The sequence below is a fragment of the Lissotriton vulgaris genome, chromosome 1_2 (genome assembly GCF_964263255.1).
Source record: "Lissotriton vulgaris chromosome 1_2, aLisVul1.2, whole genome shotgun sequence".
Lineage (NCBI taxonomy): Eukaryota > Metazoa > Chordata > Amphibia > Caudata > Salamandridae > Lissotriton > Lissotriton vulgaris.
The window spans coordinates 158,533,484-158,544,276 of record NC_141686.1 but is presented as its reverse complement, the minus strand read 5'-3'; the positions used below and the strand labels follow the sequence as shown (position 1 = coordinate 158,544,276).

General features: G+C 51.6%; 2 pseudogenes; both read right to left on the bottom strand.

Moving 5' to 3' along the window:
- Positions 1–1,066: 1,066 nt before the first annotated feature.
- LOC147734731 (uncharacterized) lies at positions 1,067–2,485 on the bottom strand (annotated as a pseudogene).
- Positions 2,486–8,032: 5,547 nt separating this feature from the next.
- Positions 8,033–9,451, bottom strand: LOC147734730 (uncharacterized; annotated as a pseudogene).
- Positions 9,452–10,793: the final 1,342 nt, after the last annotated feature.

Below are 10,793 nucleotides of genomic sequence, written 5' to 3'. Positions count from 1 at the left end.
CTGTAAGGTCTTTGTTTTACCACTTCTCCCAGAAGGGTTTCGATACGGTGCTCGGCTAGGTTAGTTCTCCCGGGTAGGTCAGAAAAAACTTTGGCGAAGGGTTTCAGGGCGTCTGCCAACTCGGTCTTCTCCTGGGAGGTCAACCCCTGGTTGACCACCAGTTGATCTAAGGTCGAGACGTTGGGGATGTTGGTCTGACCTACAAAATGACCCGCTCTGGGTACCGGCCCTAACCATTCTTTTAATAGGTTAATGTGGTATGTTTGGGTTTTAGTGGGCGATAGGCGTAACCTGTAGGTAGTTCGGCCAATGGCTTCAATAATCCGGAACGGGCCTTGCCACTCATGTTTGTTCTTGTTACCTAGGGGGGGTAACAGCACCAGAGCCCACTTCCCGACATCGATGGTTCTCAACTTCTTTCCTTTGTCGTACGTCGTTTTGTATCTCTCGTGATGATGATCCAGGTTGGAGTATGCTAGTTCTCGTAACTTTCCCAGTTTGGTTCTCAGCTGCGTGGTGTATTCCAACATACTTTTCTGTTCTTGTGATTCCTCGTTTTCCCACATTTCTCTAGTGATGTCCAGGAGGGACCGTGGCATTCTTCCATATAAGAGCTCGAAGGAGGAACATCCTAGGCTACTTTGTTTCTGTGCCCGTAGGACATATAGGGCGATGGGCAGAAGTCGGTCCCAGGTGGGTCCTTCGGCGGTCAGCAGTTTTTTCAGGGTTTGCTTGAGAGTCTGGTTGTACCGCTCAACGAGGCCATCTGTTTGGGGATGGTACACTGAGGTCTTCAGATGCTTGATGTCCAAAGAGGCACAAACTTCCTTCATCAGTTTCGAGGTAAATGGGGTCCCCTGATCAGTCAGCACCTCTTTAGGGAACCCTACACGAGAAAACAGCTCCACGAACTTCTCGGCTATGGCTGATGTTTTGGTGGTTCGCAAAGGAAAGGCTTCCACAAACCGGGTCGCGTAGTCGACTATCACGAGGGCATACAAATATCCGAGGCACGACTTCGGCAAGGGGCCGATTATATCCATGCCGACCCGTTCGAACGGGACTCCTATGATGGGCATCCTCTGTAGGGGTGCAGCGGGTGGTCGGTGGGTGTTTCTTCTTTGGCATACTTCACATTTAGCGCAGAAGTCCTGCACGTCCCTATAGATTCCAGGCCAAAAGAAATGCCTGACAATGCTTTCAGTAGTTTTTTCCTTGCCTGCATGGCCGGCCGTCAAATGGGCATGAGCGAAAAAGAGCACCTGTTCCCGAAAGGACCGGGGCACCAATAGTTGTAGTTCTCCCTCTTTCCTGGCCTGGCGGTATAGCAACTCGTTCTTAATCAAGAAGCGGGGGTAAGACTGTGGGTTGAGTCCCTCAGGGGTGTGGGCATTTTCCCAGGCATGGAATAGGGTCCTATCTTCTCCCTGAGCAAAGCGAAAACTCCTATCGATAACCCAGGGTTCGGGGGACAGGTATGAGGGCAGGTCCTCCCTCTGCACCGGTCGGGACAGGGTTTCCCTAAAGAGAGAAAGGAATTCGGGGTTGTCTGTCCCTAAGATCATGTCCTCTGGCAGGGAATCCACCACCCCCACCCTGACCGTACAGGGTTCTCTATCAGGTAGCGTTATGGTAATGGAGGCTACGGGGTATGGCTTCTCATCCCCGTGCACACACCTAATATACACAGGACTCTGGGGATTCATCTGTTTGTTTTTGACAAAGCGTGTCTGGATAACGGACTGTCTGCACCCTGAGTCTAACAAGGCCCTTACTCTGCAACCATTCATCCTCATACTCACATAGAACGTGCTGCCCATTTCCGCGGAGTACATCACGGTTCGCGGGAGGTAACCGACCTCCATGGGCTCCTCTTGGTTCTTTCGTTTGGGACACATTCTCGCTATGTGGCCCCACTCCCCGCACTCAAAGCACTGTGGTCCTTTGTTCATGGCAGACATCATTCCTGTAGGCTTAAACAATCTGGGGACCTCGGTCACAGCTTTAAGTCTTTTGTCCAACTTCGGAGGATGTATGGCTTTAAGGGCTTCCTCATGATCCCAAGGTGTGGTTTTAGGTTGAGCTCGGGCATATTGTGACGCCATTTCTATGGCTTGTTCTACTGTGATCCCCACGTGTTGGCGCAGCCAGCGTTGGGTGGCATAGGGCAACGCCTCCATAAATTGCTCTAAATACACCTTGTTCAGAATATCCTCTTTACTACACAGGTCCGGACGCAGCCTCTTGTCAGCCGCCATTTTTAATCTAAAGAACAGAGTCTTCGGGTTCTCCCCTTGAATCCCTCTCTCCTTTCTGAAGCGTACTCGATAGCCTCTTGATCCAGCCCAAGGTGATCCAAGATGACCATTTTGATGGTCGCATAGGGGGTAGTGCCTAGGGGGTTGGCTGCTTGATAGGCAGATTGGGCTTCCGCAGTGAGGAGAGGAGCTAAAAAGAACGGCCATTTCTCCTCGGGCCAACTCATTGCGCGAGCGGCCCTTTCAAAGTTTAAAAGGAAAGCATCGGGGTCTTCACCGTGCACATATTTCTGGAGGGCCATACCGGTGGGATGGGGGCTGTGCAGGCGGGCCTCACTGGGGAAGGTCTGGGTGGGGGGCGGCACATTTCTGATGCTTTCCAACTAGGCGGTAATGGTTTTAGTAAACAGTTCTCGGTCCGCCTGGGCCGATGTAAGCTGACTTTCCACGGCCCATTCCAGTTTTTCTTGGCCTTTGATGATGTGGTTGATAAGGGCCTCCATCTTTTCCTGGCAGATGGATGTTGGAGGAGATCCCACTTCTGACACCAGTTGTCCCGAGTGGGCCGGGACGTGAGGGGTTTCGACCACTGGGACGGGACTGACTGGAGGTGATGGGGTAAATAGAAACACTGGCGCCTTAAGTAAGGGTTTCAGAGAAGGCTTTATTGGGATGTATGTCTTTCTCATCAAAGGGGTTGCTCGTTCTCTAGCAAGGGATGCAGGGTCCAAAGAAAAGGTAGCTTTCTCCAGCTTGGCTATGCACGTGGTCCGGGGCGGTCGTATTCCAGGAGGGGACGTCTCTCCGCTCCGTGTTCCTCTCCGGTACCAAAAAGAAAGGAAACGTGTATCAGACACTAATATAATACTGAGTACACTCGTAAGGGCCGGGAGTGAGGGAAAGCATTAGTGAGAAGGTGCACGCTTTTACTCAAAGGGGTGTGTTAGGAGTGCTCGTGCTCAGGCAGGATACTGTACACAGGGCTGTACACATTTACACACGGGGCTGCCTCCTACGCCCGACCCAACCCGCGACCCGGCCCCGTACCTCTTGTAGCCACGCTCCTCCCGTGAGAGCGTGGCGGGGCGAAGCGTTAAACCGTTGGCCTCCTGGCGGGTCGCTCTCGGTCTCTGTGGATTCAGGATACCGCCTTCCGTCTTCCTCGATGTCCGCTGCCTCCAGGGAAACGCCGTCCGTCCTCTCTTCCTTACCTCCGCCTTTTGATGTGACGACGCTTTCATGGGGCGGAGTCTCGTCTTCCAGGTCCGTGTTCTTAAAGGAGCCGAACGTGGTATTATCATCCGGCCATCCCGACTCGGGTTCCTCGTTCCACAGACAAGGTTGAAGCTGTGGGGAAAAGGGGCAAGGTGAGAGGGGGGTGGCGGACCACCAGTCCGTTGGGATAGTCAACTCCTGTCCGCCGGACCCGTCACAGTGGGGAATAAGTGCGACTCTATGGAAGCGTATGAGTTTCTTGGTGAGAATAAGTGAGACTCTGGAAGTGAATGAGTTTCTTGATGAGAATGAGTGAGACTCAATGGAAGTGTATGAGTTTGTTCATGAGAATAAGTGAGACTATGGAAGTGAATGAGTTTGTTGGTGGGGAATAAGTGAGACTATGGAAGTATACGAGTATGTTGTTGGGGAGTAAATGAAACTATGGAAGTGTATGAATTTGTTGGTGGGAAATAAGTGAGACTATGGAAGTGTATGAGTTTGTTGGTGGGGAATAAGTGAGACTATTAAAGTGTATGAGTTTGTTGGTGGGGATTAAGTGAGACTATGGAAGTGTATAAGTTTGTTGGTGGGGAATAAGTGAGACTATGGAAGTGTGTGAGTTTGTTGGGGAATATGTGAGACTATGGAAGTGTATGAGTTTGTTGTTGGGGAATAAGTGAGACTATTAACGTGTATGAGTTTGTTGATGGGAAAACGTGAGACTACAGACGTATACAAGTTTGTTGGTGGTGAGTAATTGAGACTATGGAAGTAAATGAGTTTGTTGGGGAGGAAGTGAGACTATGCAAGTGTACAAGGGTGTTGGTGGGGAATAAGTGAGACTATGGAAGTGTATGAGTTTTTTGGTGGGGAATAAGTGAGACTATGGAAGTGTACGAGTTTGTTGGTGGGAATAAGTGAGACTCTATGGAACTGTATGAGTGTTGGTGGGGAATAAGTGAGACTATGGAAGTGTGCGAGTTTGTTGGTGGGGAATAAGTGCAACTCTATGGAAGCGTATGAGTTTGTTGGTGAGAATAAGTGAGACTATGGAAGTGTGCGAGTTTGTTGGGGAATAAGTGAGACTATGGAAGTGTACGAGTTTGTTGTTGGGGAATAAGTGAGACTATTAACATGTATGAGTTTGTTGATGGGAAAACGTGAGACTACAGACGTATACAAGTTTGTTGGTGGTGAGAAAGTGAGACTATGGAAGTAAATTAGTTTGTTGGGGAGGAAGTGAGACTATGCAAGTGTACGAGAGTGTTGGTGGGGAATAAGTGAGACTATGGAAGTGTATGAGTTTGTTGTCGGGGAATAAGTGAGACTATGGAAGTTTGCGAGTTTGTTGGTGGGTGTCCCGAGTGGGCCGGGACGTGAGGGGTTTCGACCACTGGGACAGGACTGACTGGAGGTGATGGGGTAAATAGAAACACTGGCGCCTTAAGTAAGGGTTTCAGAGAAGGCTTTATTGGGATGTATGTCTTTCTCATCAAAGGGGTTGCTCGTTCTCTAGCAAGGGATGCAGGGTCCAAAGAAAAGGTAGCTTTCTCCAGCTTGGCTATGCACGTGGTCCGGGGCGGTCGTATTCCAGGAGGGGACGTCTCTCCGCTCCGTGTTCCTCTCCGGTACCAAAAAGAAAGGAAACGTGTATCAGACACTAATATAATACTGGGTAGAAAGCATCAGTGAGAAGGTGCACGCTTTTACTCAAAGGGGTGTGTTAGGAGTGCTCGTGCTCAGGCAGGATACTGTACACAGGGCTGTACACATTTACACACGGGGCTGCCTCCTACGCCCGACCCAACCCGCGACCCGGCCCCGTACCTCTTGTAGCCACGCTCCTCCGGTGGGAGCGTGGCGGGGTGAAGCGTTAAACCGTTGGCCTCCTGGCGGGTCGCTCTCGGTCTCTGTGGATTCAGGATACCGCCTTCCGTCTTCCTCGATGTCCGCTGCCTCCAGGGAAACGCCGTCCGTCCTCTCTTCCTTACTTCCGCCTTTTGATGTGACGACGCTTTCATGGGGCGGAGTCTTGTCTTCCAGGTCCGTGTTCTTAAAGGAGCTGAACGCGGTATTATCATCCGGCCATCCCGACTCGGGTTCCTCGTTCCACGGACAAGGTTGAAGCTGTGGGAAAAAGGGGCAAGGTGAGAGGGGGGTGGCGGACCACCAGTCCATTGGGATAGTCAACTCCTGTCAGCCGGACCCGTCACATTCCTCCCCCCCTGGATTCTCCCGTTCGGGGAGAGGGAACACCCGGGAGAGGAAGTCAGCATTTCCATTGTCCTTCCCTTTTCGATGGTGTACTGTAAACGAGTAAGGTTGTAATGACAGAAACCACCGCAATACTCGGGGGTTATGACTGCTGTTCTGATGTATCCATTTCAGGGGGGCATGGTCAGTATGTAGGATGAATGGTTTACCCTCTAAATAGTATCTCAGTTTCTCTATTGCCCACTTTATAGCCAGAGCCTCTCTCTCAATGGTGGAATATTTACACTCCCGGGGGAAAAGCTTCCTGCTTACATACAGAACCGGGTGTTCAACCCCTTCATTGCTGACTTGGGACAACACTGCGCCTATCCCCACATTGGAGGCATCTGTGGCTAACACGAAGGGTTTGGTATGATCAGGAGATACTAGGACGGGGGCTGTAGTCATGGTGGTTTTCAGGATTTGGAAAACCCTCAGGGCTCCATGAGAGGGATGATTATATTCCCGGGCCTTCGTGTCCTTTCTGAGAAGGTCTGTTAAGGGGGCTGCCACCTCGGCAAAACAGGGTATGAACCGGCGGTAGTACCCTACCAGCCCGAGGAAGGCCCGGAGATCTCTTTTAGTGGTGGGAAACGGAACTGTTGCTATTGCTCGCACTTTCTCGCTTTGTGGAGCTATGGTACCCTCCCCCAGCACGTATCCCAGGTAGTTCACCCGTTGGAAGGCTGCTCTGGATTTTTTTGCATTGATATGGAGTCCCGCTCTACGAAGCGCTGTGAGGATGGTTTGCAGATGTAGAAGATGCTCCTCCCAATCTTGGCTATAATTGACGATGTCGTCCAAATAGGCTGAGCTGAATGATACATAGGGTTGTAAAACCCTGTTCATGAGGCGCTGAAAGGTCGCCGGGGCACCATGGAGGCCAAATGGAAGAACTGTAAATTCATAGGCCCCTTCGTCCGTCACAAATGCGGTTTTCTTCCTATCCTCCTCACGAAGAGGCACCTGCCAATACCCCTTCGTGAGGTCGATGGTCGTGATATATTTGGCGTCGCCTATTTTCTCAATTAAATCGTCCACCCGAGGGATAGGGTAGGTATCAAAGTGAGACACCGCGTTCAAGGCCCGGAAGTCCATACAGAAGCGTTTGGACCCATCGGGTTTAGGTATCATCACAATCGGGGACGACCAATGGCTCTGAGAGGGCCGGATTACGCCTAATTTGAGTATGGCATGGACTTCCTTTCGGACGGCTTCTTTCCGGGCTGCTGGTATCCTGTAAGGTCTTTGTTTTACCACTTCTCCCAGAAGGGTTTCGATACGGTGCTCGGCTAGGTTAGTTCTCCCGGGTAGGTCAGAAAAAACTTTGGCGAAGGGTTTCAGGGCGTCTGCCAACTCGGTCTTCTCCTGGGAGGTCAACCCCTGGTTGACCACCAGTTGATCTAAGGTCGAGACGTTGGGGATGTTGGTCTGACCTACAAAATGACCCGCTCTGGGTACCGGCCCTAACCATTCTTTTAATAGGTTAATGTGGTATGTTTGGGTTTTAGTGGGCGATAGGCGTAACCTGTAGGTAGTTCGGCCAATGGCTTCAATAATCCGGAACGGGCCTTGCCACTCATGTTTGTTCTTGTTACCTAGGGGGGGTAACAGCACCAGAGCCCACTTCCCGACATCGATGGTTCTCAACTTCTTTCCTTTGTCGTACGTCGTTTTGTATCTCTCGTGATGATGATCCAGGTTGGAGTATGCTAGTTCTCGTAACTTTCCCAGTTTGGTTCTCAGCTGCGTGGTGTATTCCAACATACTTTTCTGTTCTTGTGATTCCTCGTTTTCCCACATTTCTCTAGTGATGTCCAGGAGGGACCGTGGCATTCTTCCATATAAGAGCTCGAAGGAGGAACATCCTAGGCTACTTTGTTTCTGTGCCCGTAGGACATATAGGGCGATGGGCAGAAGTCGGTCCCAGGTGGGTCCTTCGGCGGTCAGCAGTTTTTTCAGGGTTTGCTTGAGAGTCTGGTTGTACCGCTCAACGAGGCCATCTGTTTGGGGATGGTACACTGAGGTCTTCAGATGCTTGATGTCCAAAGAGGCACAAACTTCCTTCATCAGTTTCGAGGTAAATGGGGTCCCCTGATCAGTCAGCACCTCTTTAGGGAACCCTACACGAGAAAACAGCTCCACGAACTTCTCGGCTATGGCTGATGTTTTGGTGGTTCGCAAAGGAAAGGCTTCCACAAACCGGGTCGCGTAGTCGACTATCACGAGGGCATACAAATATCCGAGGCACGACTTCGGCAAGGGGCCGATTATATCCATGCCGACCCGTTCGAACGGGACTCCTATGATGGGCATCCTCTGTAGGGGTGCAGCGGGTGGTCGGTGGGTGTTTCTTCTTTGGCATACTTCACATTTAGCGCAGAAGTCCTGCACGTCCCTATAGATTCCAGGCCAAAAGAAATGCCTGACAATGCTTTCAGTAGTTTTTTCCTTGCCTGCATGGCCGGCCGTCAAATGGGCATGAGCGAAAAAGAGCACCTGTTCCCGAAAGGACCGGGGCACCAATAGTTGTAGTTCTCCCTCTTTCCTGGCCTGGCGGTATAGCAACTCGTTCTTAATCAAGAAGCGGGGGTAAGACTGTGGGTTGAGTCCCTCAGGGGTGTGGGCATTTTCCCAGGCATGGAATAGGGTCCTATCTTCTCCCTGAGCAAAGCGAAAACTCCTATCGATAACCCAGGGTTCGGGGGACAGGTATGAGGGCAGGTCCTCCCTCTGCACCGGTCGGGACAGGGTTTCCCTAAAGAGAGAAAGGAATTCGGGGTTGTCTGTCCCTAAGATCATGTCCTCTGGCAGGGAATCCACCACCCCCACCCTGACCGTACAGGGTTCTCTATCAGGTAGCGTTATGGTAATGGAGGCTACGGGGTATGGCTTCTCATCCCCGTGCACACACCTAATATACACAGGACTCTGGGGATTCATCTGTTTGTTTTTGACAAAGCGTGTCTGGATAACGGACTGTCTGCACCCTGAGTCTAACAAGGCCCTTACTCTGCAACCATTCATCCTCATACTCACATAGAACGTGCTGCCCATTTCCGCGGAGTACATCACGGTTCGCGGGAGGTAACCGACCTCCATGGGCTCCTCTTGGTTCTTTCGTTTGGGACACATTCTCGCTATGTGGCCCCACTCCCCGCACTCAAAGCACTGTGGTCCTTTGTTCATGGCAGACATCATTCCTGTAGGCTTAAACAATCTGGGGACCTCGGTCACAGCTTTAAGTCTTTTGTCCAACTTCGGAGGATGTATGGCTTTAAGGGCTTCCTCATGATCCCAAGGTGTGGTTTTAGGTTGAGCTCGGGCATATTGTGACGCCATTTCTATGGCTTGTTCTACTGTGATCCCCACGTGTTGGCGCAGCCAGCGTTGGGTGGCATAGGGCAACGCCTCCATAAATTGCTCTAAATACACCTTGTTCAGAATATCCTCTTTACTACACAGGTCCGGACGCAGCCTCTTGTCAGCCGCCATTTTTAATCTAAAGAACAGAGTCTTCGGGTTCTCCCCTTGAATCCCTCTCTCCTTTCTGAAGCGTACTCGATAGCCTCTTGATCCAGCCCAAGGTGATCCAAGATGACCATTTTGATGGTCGCATAGGGGGTAGTGCCTAGGGGGTTGGCTGCTTGATAGGCAGATTGGGCTTCCGCAGTGAGGAGAGGAGCTAAAAAGAACGGCCATTTCTCCTCGGGCCAACTCATTGCGCGAGCGGCCCTTTCAAAGTTTAAAAGGAAAGCATCGGGGTCTTCACCGTGCACATATTTCTGGAGGGCCATACCGGTGGGATGGGGGCTGTGCAGGCGGGCCTCACTGGGGAAGGTCTGGGTGGGGGGCGGCACATTTCTGATGCTTTCCAACTAGGCGGTAATGGTTTTAGTAAACAGTTCTCGGTCCGCCTGGGCCGATGTAAGCTGACTTTCCACGGCCCATTCCAGTTTTTCTTGGCCTTTGATGATGTGGTTGATAAGGGCCTCCATCTTTTCCTGGCAGATGGATGTTGGAGGAGATCCCACTTCTGACACCAGTTGTCCCGAGTGGGCCGGGACGTGAGGGGTTTCGACCACTGGGACGGGACTGACTGGAGGTGATGGGGTAAATAGAAACACTGGCGCCTTAAGTAAGGGTTTCAGAGAAGGCTTTATTGGGATGTATGTCTTTCTCATCAAAGGGGTTGCTCGTTCTCTAGCAAGGGATGCAGGGTCCAAAGAAAAGGTAGCTTTCTCCAGCTTGGCTATGCACGTGGTCCGGGGCGGTCGTATTCCAGGAGGGGACGTCTCTCCGCTCCGTGTTCCTCTCCGGTACCAAAAAGAAAGGAAACGTGTATCAGACACTAATATAATACTGAGTACACTCGTAAGGGCCGGGAGTGAGGGAAAGCATTAGTGAGAAGGTGCACGCTTTTACTCAAAGGGGTGTGTTAGGAGTGCTCGTGCTCAGGCAGGATACTGTACACAGGGCTGTACACATTTACACACGGGGCTGCCTCCTACGCCCGACCCAACCCGCGACCCGGCCCCGTACCTCTTGTAGCCACGCTCCTCCCGTGAGAGCGTGGCGGGGCGAAGCGTTAAACCGTTGGCCTCCTGGCGGGTCGCTCTCGGTCTCTGTGGATTCAGGATACCGCCTTCCGTCTTCCTCGATGTCCGCTGCCTCCAGGGAAACGCCGTCCGTCCTCTCTTCCTTACCTCCGCCTTTTGATGTGACGACGCTTTCATGGGGCGGAGTCTCGTCTTCCAGGTCCGTGTTCTTAAAGGAGCCGAACGTGGTATTATCATCCGGCCATCCCGACTCGGGTTCCTCGTTCCACAGACAAGGTTGAAGCTGTGGGGAAAAGGGGCAAGGTGAGAGGGGGGTGGCGGACCACCAGTCCGTTGGGATAGTCAACTCCTGTCCGCCGGACCCGTCACAGTGGGGAATAAGTGCGACTCTATGGAAGCGTATGAGTTTCTTGGTGAGAATAAGTGAGACTCTGGAAGTGAATGAGTTTCTTGATGAGAATGAGTGAGACTCAATGGAAGTGTATGAGTTTGTTCATGAGAATAA